At 47.8% G+C, this 13404-nt stretch overlaps 1 non-coding gene across 1 annotated transcript; it reads left to right on the plus strand.

The window, feature by feature from the left end:
• The first annotated feature begins 776 nt into the window (after positions 1-776).
• LOC127206715 (small nucleolar RNA SNORA48) lies at positions 777-917 on the plus strand. Its single transcript, XR_007832822.1, has one exon. It is a non-coding gene; the product is annotated as a small nucleolar RNA SNORA48 (small nucleolar RNA).
• The last annotated feature ends 12487 nt before the right edge of the window (positions 918-13404 follow it).

Below are 13404 nucleotides of genomic sequence, written 5' to 3' on the forward strand. Positions count from 1 at the left end.
GTCAAGAAATTCCTCTCTATCTTGTTTGTGGAGAGCCTTACCCAGAACAGTCGTCAAATTTCTATCGAATACATTTTCTGCATCTGTTGAGATAATCATATGATTTGTTTCCTTTATTCTCTTGATGTAGCAAACCATGGTGATTATTTGACTAAATAGTGTGCTCTTGAGGAACCCTACTTAATCATAATAAATTCTTTCAAAAATTTCTTTTTAGATATTGATTCTTCTAGTTACTAATGCCTTATTAGGGATATTGTATCAATATTCCTGGGAGGTACTGATCCAGTTTTACTTTCTTGTTATATGTCCGTTAGGTTCTAACAGCAGTGTAAGACTACTAACTAACTAACTAACTAACTAACTAACTAACTAACTATGTCTCCCTTTGCTGTGAGAGGTAAAATTCATCAATGAAGTGGTTCATTTAGGGATTTTCTTGTGGAGAATTTTTGTTTTGAGGGCCTAGGGATTGAACCAAGGACTTTGTATCTTAAGTGTGTGCTTACCCAAGCCTTGTATAAAAGTTTTTTTTTTGTTGTTGTTTTTTTTTTTAAATTATGAGTTCAAAGCCAGCCTGGTCTACAAAGAGAGTTCCAGGACAGCCAGGGCTACCCAGAGAAACCCTGTCTTGAAAATCCTCTCCCCAAATTTAAATATAATTGGTGAATAAAGGGCTCCTTATATTTTCTTTCTCCTGTGTCAGCTTTGGTAATTTGTCTTTCAAGGAATCTATATACGAAGCATCCTTTAAAGATCTATTGGTTCTTCCTTTCATTTTTTGAGAGACAAAGAGACACCCTGTTGGTGGTGGTGTTCTTATATCTGTCAGGGGCAGAGCAGATGGCAGTCCTTTGTTCATCCTAGCTTGATGCCAGGCTTGGTGGCCAAAGCTGTCTTATGCCCAGGACACATAAAAATCAAATCAAATCCAGGCAGCACTGTGTGGGAGGAGGAAGACAGACAGCAACCTGCAGACTGCCATGCCACCCATAGACCTGCCACTTTCCCTCTAGCGCATGGCACAGGTAGGTCATGGACACCTACTTGCTGCCCCTCCATGAAGCACTGATGGGGGATGTCACCCAAGGGCTTGTCAGCCTCGTGGCCAGCCTGCATCGGGGGTGGGATCGTGGGGAGCACTACAGTGTTCAAGAATATGGTTGTCAAATAGGAGAGAAAGAGAAGGAAAGCTGGCCCTGGTGACAGGGGTGTTGGTGAGCTGGTGTGGGAGACCTGACCCTTCCATTTGTCTGCTCTGGGGTGGCACAGGTGCAGAAGTGGTCACTCCCCCTTCCATCATCCCTTGCCACCTCCAGCAGTCAGGAAAGCTGCCCACAGGGTCGGGGGGTTGGCCCTGCCCCTCATGAGCTGCAGCACTGAGCAGGACAGTAGAGCTGGTCCTGGTGGAGGGGGCACAGGTGAGCCACCCCTAACCCAAGGGCAAGAGTGTGGGAGAGCCGGGCATGGTGGTGCATGCTTTTAATCCCAGCACTCGGAAGGCAGAGGCTGGTGGATCGCTGTGAGTTCGAGGCCAGCCTGGTCTACAGAGTGAGTCCAGGACAACCAAGACTAACACAGAGAGACCCTGTCTCGGAAAAAAAAAAAAAAGTGTGGGAGAGCTGGCCCTGACAAAACTCTGCCGTGAGGTGGCCTGGGCCCCCCTCGCCTCTTGCCATCAGAGGTAGTTGGGAGAACTGACCCCCAAGTCATGAGAGGGGGTGAACTTGCCCTGTTCCTCCTAGGCTGCGGCACTCAGGAGAACAGATCCTGCTTCTCTGGGGAGCATAGTACAGCTGGCCCTGGTGCAGGCAAGCTGGCCCAAGGGTGAGAGGACAGGAGAATCAGCCCAGCCCCTCACAGGTTGCAGCACTTGGGAGAGTAGGCCATGCACCTTGACTGGGCAGCACAGTGGAGCTGGCTGTGGAGGCATGGAGGTGTGTGTGAGCTAGCTCAAGGGCATGAGACCTGACCCTGCCTCTTGCAGATGGCAGCATTGGGTGGCCTAGCCAGAGCAGTGCCGGAGAGCTCGCCAGTGGGCTAAGCAACGCAGTTACCACCAAGGCCCAGATCCTGGCCTCTGAATTGGTCCGTCCCAAAATCTATATCATCTGTGAATGGGTGGGATGCGTGATAGGGCCAGGCCTGCTGTTCCAAAGCTGTAGAATCTCCGTGACACAGGCCAACAGCAGGACAACCAGGAGGAGTACAGATGAGGATTCAATATTGATGGTGGCACAAAAACCAGAGATCTCAAACCAGACCATTGACTCACTGCAATGAACATTTGCACGTGAAGATGTGTGGACAGGGGGTTTTCTGTGGGACACTCTGTGACATACCACAGCTTCCATGATGAGATGTTTTCTATGGATTTTTTCTTTGTTTTTGTTTGTGTGTGTTGTATTTTTTTGGGGGGGGAGGGGAGGTTGCCATGGTGAAGGATGGATATGGGGGCATGGGGCGATGAATGGGACTGGGGTGCATGATGCGAAACTCACGAAGAATCAATACAAAAATTTAAAAAATAACTTATCTAGTGTGGGTCTCAGGTTTTTTTTTCCCTCTGCCTTGCTGAAGGACATAAGTAGTGGACACCGGCTCTGGCTTAATGGTGGGTGGACTGGGCTCTGGTGGCTCTGGCCGTGGGTTTGTTTGGATCTGATCTGTGTGACTCATTCTGTTCTCTGGACTCAGGCCCTGTAGAGAAACAGCTACCTGACCACGTGCTTTCTGCTGCCAAAGGCTGGCGTGCAAGGAGGTGAACACAACTTTGCAACTGTCTTATAGCCTCTTTGTGGGACTACTCACATTGTCACTTCAATTCCTATGTCACCTGCTAGCTGATACAAATCCCATGCCAAGGTCAGATGTCAGTAAGGACAGTGTCCATGATAAAACATATCAGAAGGAGGAGAATTTTGAGCAAACAATAGTTTATCATGAGGAGTGCTCTAGTTATTCTCAGTGCAAAAATCCTTCAACAGTGTCAAATGAAAAAGAGCTGGGGAGTTGGCTCAGAGATTAAGAACACTGCCTGCCTTTCCAGAGTACCCAGGATTGATTCCTAGAGCCCTCATGGTGGCTCACTACCATCTGTAACCCCAGCTCCAGGGGAATCTGATGCCCCTTTCTGGCCTCTCTGGGTACCAGGCACACATGCGGCACACAATAAGCATACAGGCAAAACACCCATACACATATGTAAAATTAAAAAAATTAAATATTCAAAGTTAAAATATGCTATGTAGCTGGGTGTGGTGACACATGCCTTTAATTCCAGCACTTGGGAGGCAGAGGCAGGCAGATCACTGTGGGTTCGAGGCCAGCCTGGACTACAAAGTGAGTCCAGGACAGTCAAGACTACACAGAGAGACCCTGTCTCGAAAAACAAAAACAAAACAAAACAAAACAAAAAACCAAAAAACAACCACAAAAATATGCTATGTAGCAGCTGCATGGCAGAGGCAGGCTATAGATACACAAAGTCCTGCCTGCTGCCATGCCACATAGGTGGGCTGTAGACACCTAGAGGCTCACTTTCCACCTCGCCATGTAGCAGCTGCAGAAGAGGTCACCCAGAGGCCCACCAGCTGTGTGGCTTGCCTGCAGCGGGAACCACTACAGTGTGCAAGTATGTGGATGACAGATGGGAGAAGAAGAGACGCAGAACAGTTTGAGCATTGTGAAGAGAGACAGAGGGGGCTGGAGAGATGGCTCAGAGGTTTAGAACACTGACTGCTCTTCCAGAGGTCCTGAGTTCAATTCCCAGCAACCATGTGGTGGCGCTCAACTATCTATAATGAGATCAGATGCCCTCTTCTGGCATGCAGGGGTACAGGCAGGCAGAGCCCTGTATACATAATAATGAAGAGAGGCAGAATTGGAGACACAAGGCTGGAGAGGAATAGCCTGTTGTGGTTAGCCAGCTCTGCCACCTGAGGCCATGGTGAAGTCCCAGTCTGAGCTGCTGCTGAGAGCCATGTCTGGCTATGCAGCAGCCCCAGATGGAGTAGACGTCCATGGCTCACAGTACCACTAGAGACCATAGGGACGTCCCTAGTCTGGTAGCTGCCTGGGACCACGTAGATGTCCAAGGGCTGTGCAGAACTGGCCCTGTCCCTCACTGGCGGTGCCACTTTGGAGAGCTGGCCCCATCTCTTATTGTCTGCAGCACTGTTCTTTGCCTGGGTAGCACAGTAGAGTTGGGCCTAGAGGTTGGGGTGCAGGTGAACCGCCTCAAGGGTGTGAGCATGGGAGAGCTGGCCCTGCCCTGCCATCCCTCTGCCATGAGGTGGCATGGGTGAGGCCATGAGGACCTTCTGTCCTTTTATTCCTCAACACCCGAGGCAGTCAGGAGAGCTGGGACCCGGGGGTCATGAGATCAGGAGAGTTGGCCCAGCTCCTTCCTGGCTGCAGCACGTGGGAGAGTGGGCCCCGTGCCTCGACTGGGAAGCACACTGAAACTGGGCCCAAGGGCATGAGAGTGGGAGAGTGGACTCTGCCCCCTGCCAGTGGCAGCATTGGGCAGGCTAGCCAGGGCAGTGCTGGAGGGCTTTCCCTGGTGGTGCAGATATGGGAGAGCCAGACCAGCTCAGTTAACACCCAGGCCCAGATCCAGGGTTTTGAGTTGGCTCACCCCAAAATCTACACCATTTGAGAGCGTGTGAAAAGGCTGGTCCTGCCGATCCAAAGCTATGGGATCTATATGACACAGGGCAACAGTAAGATACCCAGGAGGAGTCCCAGTGAGGAGCTAAGATTGATGGTGTAGCAGAGGCCAAAGGCCTCAAACCAGACCAATGACTCATAGCAATGAACATTTGCAAGTAAAGCTGTGTGGACAGAGGGGTACCCTGTGGGTACACACTGTGACATAGTACAGCTTCCATGACAGATGTTTGTGTGCTTTTTTTTTGTCTCTTTTTTATTTTGTTTTGGGAAGGCGAATGAGAGGGAAATGAGTGAGACTGGGGTGCATGATGGGAAACTCACAAAGAATCAATATAAGTTATCTACAGCCCACCTATGTGGTGCGGCAGCAGGCAGGCCTGATGGCTACAGCTGCACTAGAGCATTAAAAGGGATGGCAAGGAAAAGAGAAAACAATGCGGGCATTTTCTAGCAGCTTGGCTTAAAGTGAGAAGGGGCCAGGGAAGACTCAGATATTAAAGTGCCGCCCAAGCATATGGATCTGAGTTCAGATCCCTGGAACCCACATAAAAAGTCCAGCATAGTGGCACATGGCCTTGGGTGTGTGTGTAGCAGGTGGGTTGGGGTGGGGAGTGGAGGCAGCTGATTGCTAAAGCTTATTGTCCTGTCAGCCTGGCTGAATCTGTGAACTTCAGGTCCCATGAGAGAACTTCTCTCTCTCTCTCTCTCTCTCTCTCTCTCTCTCTCTCTCTCTCTCTCTCTCTTTCTCTCTCTCTCTCTCTCTCTCTCTCTCTCACACACACACACACACACACACACATGAGGTGAGTAACAAAGAAGGACACCCAGCACTGACCGCTGGCCTCCATGTGTGCACAAGTAATGAGGCTGGATCCTGGCTTTGTTTCTTCCTTGTGTCTGGCTCGACAAAGCTTCCTTGCTTTGTCAGTGGAGGGCACTGAAGGAACACAGGCAGGAAAAGCTTTTCCATGCTCTCTTGGCTGATTCCTATAGCTGACACAGCAGGCCCTGGCTAGCAGCACATGGTGACCAGTAGCATCTGGCCCCTCTCTGAAGGCTGTTTCTTCCACGCCCAGAACATTGATTCCTGATGCACAATCCTTAAAGGCTTTTTTGTTTTGTTTTGTTTTGTTTTTTTGTTTTTTTCCCGGTAGCAAGCTTAGCATGGTAACATTTCTTCAAGGACTGAAGTTGAGGCAGAAGAATTTTGAGTTCAAGGCTCACTTGGTCCACAAGGCCTTAAACATGCTAGGCAAGTACTCTATCGCTGATTTGCATCTCTGGCACGGAAGAGGAGGATTTTGGCCAAAGCTGAAAGGCTGACTCTGAACAGAGGGTCGTATTCTGAGTGTAGAGACCGAAGCAAGGACAAGAACAAAGCTCTTGCCTTCATCACCATCAGCATCAGCATCAGCATCACTGTTCCTATTATTGTTATTTTATGTGTACTAGTGTTTTGCTTGCAAGATGTCTGGGAATTGTGTGTGTCCTGGAACTGGGGCTATGCATGGTTTTGAACTGCTATGCGGGTCCTCTGCAGCACCAAGTGCTCTTAACTGCTGAGCTGTCTCTCCACTCACCCTTGGCTTTCACTTTTCTCAAGCAAGGAAAAGGCCAGACAGCCTGGTGAGAGGCAGGAGAATCAAGTGGAGTTGTAATGGCCTTTCTAGAAACTTACAAGTGACCGTTTTGTGCAGGAATATAGGTTCTTTCTACCAGGATTCCAAAGTCCAGGCTTCAGTGCAGGGCATGCGGGGCTTAGAACTGACTCTGGGGTCAAGGTTTTCTAGGGCTGGTGAATGGGAGAACTGAGGAGGAGAACAGAAGATCATTCAAGATACTGGTTAGATGTTTGTTTGTTTGTTTGTTTGAGACTGGGTCTCACTATGTAGTCCAGGCTGGCCTTGGACTCAACAGAAACCTGCTTGACTCTGCCTCCCAAGCACTGCGGTTAAGGCATGTGCTGTCATACCTGGCTTTTAGATTGGGGTTTGAAAGACAAACCTGGGGAGTGGGGAAGAGAGGATAAACTAGGAGATGGGAAAAGGATTAAAGTGCCGGAACTCTGGGAGGTCAGGGATGGGAGAGTGAGAGGAGGAAGAGGAGTTGTCCTCTAAGTTGAGATGTTAATGCTTAACATTTGAGAGGCATGAGCCATTAATGGCCTTTAGAGGAGGGGGTGTGGGAGTGGAAGAGAGAGTGACACTGAGAGAAGACTAGGTGTCGGGAGAGTGGGCTTCGGCACTTTGTCTCTGGATGATGGTGACAGTTAATACTCAGTGATCAATGGGGAGGTTGTCAGCCGACATGGGCCAGGGTCAGTTGCAAGACCAGAAGAGGCAAGTCAATGTGCCATTAAGCACACAGAGGGCTTTGGATGATGTATAAGAGAGAGACTGTGTGGATCTGGTAAAGGTGGGAGGTGAGCTGGGAGGGTGCCGACCCTGGGCGTTCCCTGGCTGGCAGGAAAACAGAACTCACGTAGTAGAAAGAATAGCCTTGTGAGTTGAGCGGTGGTGGTGCATGCCTTTAATCCCAGCACTCGGGAGGCAGAGGCAGGCAGATCGCTGTAAGTTTGAGGCCAGCCTGGTCTACAAAATTAGTCTAGGACAGCCAAGGCTACACAGAGAAACCTTGTCTCAAAAAACGAAAAAAAAAAAAAAAAAAAAAAAGAAAAAGAAAAGAAAAAAGAAAAAAGAATAGCCCCGTGAAGAGGGCTTTGAGGACACCAGTGTCCTTGGGTGGGGAAGTCAGGACTCAATAATGGAAGGGAGAGGAAGGAGGGAAAGTTGTCGGAGGGTGCTGTGGCTAAAAATGCTTCTTCTGCTGCTGCTAGAATGAGGTTGCCAAGGGCGTAGAAGGACATAATCAGAAGACAGGTGGATGTGAAGATGGACGAGAGAAAGGTGACTCTGTAAAGGTCTGACAGTATAGAGGCTGAGCTGTTGTCTGTGGTGGTCCATATCTGCCCACACTGTGTCAACATAACCAGGAAGGATGGACGAAATCAGGTGTCTTTCCTGTAGGCGCCTACTTTGATTTTCTGGGCCTTTCCTTCTCTACCTGTTTCCTGGGGGGATGCCTCTGCTTAAAATCAGATACAGGGATAAATCTCCTTAGCTATGAAGCTCACAGCAGTTCCCTGTCCAACGTCTTAATGCCCTCCATCTGGCCGAGTGGGTAGTTTGTTTTTCTATCCCGTTTCCCTCAGGCAGGGCAGGGCAGGGCAGGGCAGGGCAGGGCAGGGCAAGCCAGGGCTGTGTCCTCCTGGTTACAAGCTGGGAGAGGACCTAAGGTTCTGAGTGTGCAGCATTCACAAAACAGTATAGAGCGGGACTCAAGAAGCCTGTGCTGTGGCTACCAAGGCAGCCCCTTCATGCTTAGTTGACTCTTGGGGAAGAGCAGTCAGAGCAGGCTGTGAATGGCCCAGCTGTGCAAGGCAGCATCCAGCAGGTGGGAGTGTGGAGTTGTGGAAGGCTGGCAATCTTGAGCAGACCGGGTTGCTGGGACACTGTGCTGTAAAGTAGAGCTGAGTTTAGGAGACCAAGTCTAGCCACTTCTTATCACTCTTCAACTGTTCTTACAGAGTCCTGATGGCTCAGGGCAGGAGAGGAAGCAACAGGGTAACATGGCCTCTGCTTCTGTCTCCCCTGTCCTCAAGTTTGGAGTCCTAAGGTCCTGGTGATAAAGGCCGTTTCCTAGTGGAGGCTGTACAATGTGGTCTCTGGACCCAGGTACAATAATATTCTCACAGACAGACCATCGACTGTGAGCTGTGAGAGAATCCACTCTGGCACCTTCTCAGGCCTCAGTCCTGAAGAAGCATTTGTGAAAACCCTGTTAGAGTGAAAACTCTAAAAATAGATGGATTTATTATTAATGATCAGTGGTAGTTAAGAGCAAAATGTGTCTCCTGATCTACTCCAGAGGAGTGAAGAGGTAATTGAGGGAAGTGTGCAAGTGGGTCTCTATCTGCAGAATGAGCTCTTTGTATTATTTATTTTTCACTTCTGTGATGTCACGTGTGTGTGTGTGTGTGAGTGTTTGTGTGTGTGTGTGTGTGTGTGAGAGAGAGAGACAGACAGACAGACACACACACATACACACACACACACACACACACACACACACACACACACACAGAGAGAGAGAGAGAGAGAGAGAGAGAGAACATTTTATAGAGATTTTTTAAAGCACACTCAGAAAATAGAGAGGCTATAAAAACTAGTAATGGTGAGCTGGCAAGATGGCTCAGCAGGTAAAGGCATTTGCTGTGCAAACAATCTGAGTTTAATCCCCAGAGCCCACATAAAGTTGGAAGGAGAGAGGAGAAGTGACTTCCCACACAGACAAATAATAAATAATATAAACAATAATAGCAAATTGCCATTAGTAAGTACTTCCTGTGTTCCAGGTACAGCTTGTACTTATTTAATCGGCTCACTATCCTAGTGGAATCTGGATAGTTTTCTACTTTAACCTGAAATGGATCCCAGGATTTCAGGGATAAAGTCACAGCAGGATGATACGTGTATAAGTAGTGACATCAGGATTCGAACCCAGGACTGCCTGACTGTAATGGTGCACATCTTCCCCATTCTAATGTGTAGCCTCGCACTTTACGACAGCTCTAAAAATCCTTTCCAAGACTCTTCTTAAGCTGGTAGTAAAAACTGCCTGACTTTTGGTGTAGTGGTGGGTACCTGTAAACTGAGCTCTCAGTAGGCAGAGACGAGAGAGAGTTGTGAGTTCAAGGAAAGCTTGGGCTGCAAGTAAGTGCAAGGTGAGCCTGAGCTGCATAGTAAAATCCTGTTTAATTAAAAAAAAAAAAAAGATTTATTTATTATGTATACAATGCTCTACCTACATGTATGCCTGCACACCAGCAGAGGGCACCAGATCCCATTACAGCTGGTTGTGAGCATCATGTGGTTGGTTAGGAACCGAACTCAGGACCTCTGGAAGAGCAGGCGGTGTTCTTAACAACTGAGCCATCTCTCCAGCCCCAAAATACTGTTTAAAAACAAAACTAAAAGAACAATAACTGCCTGAGGAACTTGTTAAAAATGCGAATTCCAAGGAAAGCCTCATCAATGATTCAGGCATGTTCAACTGTCAGCCCTTGGGTCGTGTAAGCTCCAAGAATGTGGCCAGGTATGGTGGCACACTGGAAGACAGAGGTAGGTGGATCTCTGTGAGTTCAAGGCCATCCTGATCTACCTAGCAAGTTTTAGGTCAGCCAGGTTTATAGAGTGAGACCCATCTCAAAAAATAAATTGGTACACAGGAAAGTGCACTGAATTTAAATGGATGCTGGAGAGAGATGGCTCAGCAGTTAAGAGGACTTATTGCTTTTGCAGAGGACCTGGGTTCGATTCCTAGCACCCACATGTGACCTTACAGCAGTCTATAACTCTAGTCTCAGGGGATCTCACACTATCTTCTGAACTCTGAGGGCACACCAGGCATGTACACAGCAGAACGCTCATATACATAAAGTGATAAAAATAAATAAACCTAAAGCAGAAGAAAATGTGGCCCAACACAGTTTTTGCCTGTGGTGTCACATTTCGATGTCAAAAGGTTAAACATCTCTGACAACGGCCTTTCTTTCTTTCTTCTTATTCTGTGTCCCTTTTTGTTATACTCAGGGTTACGTCAGGTTGTTTAACGATGTCATGTAATGGCTATTTAGACTTCTTGGAAACTGAGACACTATACCTTGCCGAAACACTGACAAACACAATTCATTGGGCTGCATCCAGGACTCTCAATTTTTTTTCAGCAGCAAATTCCAGTCAGTTGCTGCTCTTTGTTCCAATGGTTTGCTGTCACGTTCCTCGTTCTGCTGTGGGTCCAAGAGCCATCTTTGGGCACAGTTCACTACTGGAGAAGCCTCCCTTTGGGAGGACTTCGTCTTGGAAGGGAACCTGGAGATTTGATTCACTTCATGTGTCGATAAGCACTGGCTGAACCTGCTGTGCCACACACTGGGCTAGTTGCTGGGATGGAGTAGAACCCTCACAGAAAAGTCCTCTTTGATCAGATGGTCTCTGAACAGAGAATTGATGGATTTCTGGGGGAAAGCATAGCAGGCAGAGGGGACAGTAAGTGTAAAGACTCCAAGCAAGCGTGCTTTGGGAATGTTTGAGATGCAGCAAGGCCAGTTCTGACATAAAGGCTGGAGTAGTGCATCCAAGAAGACACCGGGGAACTTATGAACTGGGAGAGGGTGGGCAGGACCCACTGGGCTACTGGGAGAAGCCAGCAGAGGAGGGGATCTGTGCAGGGAAGTGACATGACCGAACTGAGATTTTAGCAGGGCCATTCTGAGTGCTAGGTGGCCAGGGCGCTACCTGAATCTCAAGGAGGCTGTCTGCATCTCTCTTCAAAAGTTTTGACAGATTCTAGCCCTTGTCTTGGGACCGTGGTGGCAAGACGCCGTAGAGAGGTAAAGATGTGGCTCCTCCGTGCAGCCTCTCTGCTCATGATCTTTGCGCGGTGATCTACAGCACCTGCAGACCGACTGCTGCGTGGTAGGTGTGGTCATAGTGGGAAGGAGGGCCGTGTTAGTGGTGCCCAGATACCAGGCTTGCCAAGGTGAAGTGCCCCCGCCCTCCTGCCCTACCTCCCACCCCCACCACCAGCAATAAAGCAGTTCAGACTTTAGGAACAAATCAGCAGGGTTCTAATTTACTGGCTCATATTCATCCCTCCAGTTCTTTGTGAGGCCACACCAAGTGCCAAACACTTCATGTGTCACTGGAGAACTAGAAACCGCCTCTAAGACTTTAAACTCTGCCCCGGAGGGAACGCTCAAGCTAATTACTGGAATTTATCAATCAATTTTGATGCGTCTGACATTGATTGAGGTGGTTTTTTTTTTAATGTATTGCCATATTTAATCTTGAAAATGAACTCCGTCCGTCAGGTGCTATTTTGCTTTAAGGATGAGGGAGTTGGGGTACACGGAGGTAAAAATCACACGTTCAAGTTCGCCCCGCTGCTAAGCGAACTGAGATCTGACCCCAGATAGTCTAGTCCTGGGTCCGAATGGCTGTGTCTGAGCAGGGAGAGGAGCTAGCTGCACACACAGGATCGTAATGCTACCCAAACAATATTCACCGAGCTGCTGGATGCTTTTGACACTACGGGAGGGGGGCAAAGTCCAAAGCCTATTCAAATTTCCATTTATTTATTTATTTATTTATTTCAAATTTTTAATCCTGTTAATAAGGCTGCACTGTAAGTCTTCTCCCTATAACATGCTATAGAGAACAGCTAAGGTTTTAAACTGATGCTCCCAGGGTCTTAATAAGAGATTAATGTAATTTATAAAGCAGCTTTCTGGCTGACAACCATCCCTTTCTTGGACTGTCGCTTGCCCATCTTCCCATCACCCGCTCATAGCTCTTTTGTGGCCAGTTCCTTTTTCCTAAAGGCAAACGACAAGACGTGTTTTACATGGAGCAGAGGCCAGCCAAGCTGCTCTCCACGACCTCTTCACCCCTTCAAAATGACTGCCACCTTGGGGACTCACAGTGACCTTTCTGCTCAGTCTCTCAGGTGCTGTGGTCACAGGCACAGCATGTAGGCATGGGCTTTGTTGGTGTTGCGTGCAGGCAAAGTGTATAAGTGTGTGTGGAGGCAAAAGATCAACCTTGAATGACTTCTTCAGGACTTGTTACCTTGTTTGTTTGTTTGTTTGTTTGTTTTTAAGAAGAATCTCTCACTGACCGGAAGCTGGCCAAGTAGGCTAGGTTGATAGCCAGTGGGCCCTAGGGGTCTGCCTGTCTCTGCCTCCATCAAACTCAAGTCCTTATCCTTGCTCGACAAGAGCTTTATAGGCTGAGCTGAGCTCCCTATGTGGTTTGTTTTCCAAGACAGGGTTTCTCTGTGTAACAAGAGCCCTGGCTATCTGTAGACCAGGCTGGTCTCGAACCCAGAGAGAGCCACCTGCCTCTGCCTCTCCAGCGCTGGGATTAAAGGTGTGCGCCACCACTCCCAGCTGAGCTCCCTATTCATAACTTTCGAAGAAACTGCCCAACTGTTTTCAGACTGTTTGTACTATGGAAATCTCAGCTGCTCTAACTTCCATCCATCAACATGCATGTTGCCTTTAAAAGTTGCAACGTTCTGTTGGTATGTGGTAGGTCCTGATGGTGGTTCAATTTGTCTTTCTAATGACTAATTGTATCTATCACTTCTCGGGAGCTTATTTGCATCTATTTTCTTTGTTAAGGCATTTGTTCAAATCTATTTTACTTTAGAAATTATATGTTTGTTTTCTTTTTTCTCTTTTTTATTAAACATTTTTTATTTTTTACGTATATATTTATATTATTATACATATATACAATATGTTTACTTTCTTATTGCTGAGTCTTTGGTTTGGTATGGCTTCTATAGATAAGCCTTTATCAGGTATTTGCTCAGCAGAGTTTCTCCCAGTGTGTGCTTTATCTGCCCATTCTCTCTAGTGGTATCTTTTGTTTATTTGTTTTGTTTTTCAAAACAGGGCTTCTCTGTGTAGCTCTGGCTATCCTGGAACTCACTCTGTAGACCAGGCTGGCTGTAGACTCACAGAGCTCCACCTGCCTCTGCCTCCCGATTGCTGGGACTAAAGGTCTGCACCACCACTGTGTGGCTCTAGTATCTTTTAAAGAGCGAATATTTTTATTTTTGGTGAAGTCCAATTTATTACCTTTCCCTTTTGTAGATTGTGTTTTA

Source organism: Acomys russatus, chromosome 23 (genome assembly GCF_903995435.1).
Source record: "Acomys russatus chromosome 23, mAcoRus1.1, whole genome shotgun sequence".
NCBI lineage: Eukaryota > Metazoa > Chordata > Mammalia > Rodentia > Muridae > Acomys > Acomys russatus.